The sequence below is a fragment of the Varanus komodoensis genome, unplaced genomic scaffold, assembly GCF_004798865.1.
Source record: "Varanus komodoensis strain SLA01 unplaced genomic scaffold, ASM479886v1 scaffold1665, whole genome shotgun sequence".
In the NCBI taxonomy this organism is placed as follows: Eukaryota; Metazoa; Chordata; class Lepidosauria; order Squamata; family Varanidae; genus Varanus; species Varanus komodoensis.
In genome coordinates, this window is record NW_025335492.1 from 64,892 (window position 1) to 65,732 (window position 841).

The following is an 841-nucleotide window of genomic DNA, read 5'->3' on the forward strand; positions in this document are numbered from 1 at the left end:
GGGAAGCCACCATCTGTAACCCAACAATATCCTGAGAATGTAGTAGATGTGGGACATTGTGAGTGAAGCATAATTCTACCTGGTAGGCAGCAACATCTGCAGGAAGAAAAGTTAGGAATCTGAGGGAAATATGTTCCAAGTAACTTTTCTGCCCCACTTCAGAGCCAGCCAGAGCTTGGTTGAGGATTGTTCAAGCAAGTATTTCCTTCTCATTCATATTTCTCAATGGCTTTATTTAAATAGTGATAACAGCAAAAGAAAAGGGATGCATCCCTGAAAATATTTTGTGTTCTTTTTCAGAAGAGATTTTGAATGGTAAAAGATTATTCCCTCCACTGTTTGTACAGACACAACCTTCTTCTGTCTGCAATGATAAATGTCACACGGGTTCTAGAAAATCAAAGAAGGAAGGGAAGCCTTTTTGTTGCTATGATTGCAGGCCACGTCCTGAAGGGGAGATTTCAAATCAGACAGGTGAGAGCCCTTTTACAAAGTCTCTCAGAAAGCTGTCTTGGTATATTTCATTAACTGGACTTAAATTACCCTCGTTTGAAAAGGTCTTCAGGTGAAGACATTTGTGTTGGAAGAAGAGTCCCACTGAGCAATTGTGATAGCATGGCACTATGATGTTACATTGAAACCAAAACACTCTTTCTTCTGAGATGGGGATAGGTGTGTGGAAAAAGGTTTGAGCACAGAACACAGGGAGCTTTCAGTAATGGGTTAGGCATTCTTGATTGTCTTTTTCCTGAGAGAGGAATGGATGTAGATCCTACTATTGCAACTTATAGAGGAAAAGATTAAAGCCAGCACCTCTCCAGCACTTCTGTATAGTACTGAA

The 841-nt window shown here is 40.4% G+C and overlaps 1 long non-coding RNA gene across 1 annotated transcript in view; it reads left to right on the forward strand.

Moving 5' to 3' along the window:
* Positions 1-479, forward strand: part of LOC123021483 — a 15,649-nt gene extending 15,170 nt beyond the window's left edge. Inside the window, exon 3 of the long non-coding RNA XR_006414329.1 lies at positions 454-479. This is a non-coding gene — a long non-coding RNA (uncharacterized LOC123021483). The remainder of the gene's footprint in view (positions 1-453) is intronic.
* The last annotated feature ends 362 nt before the right edge of the window (positions 480-841 follow it).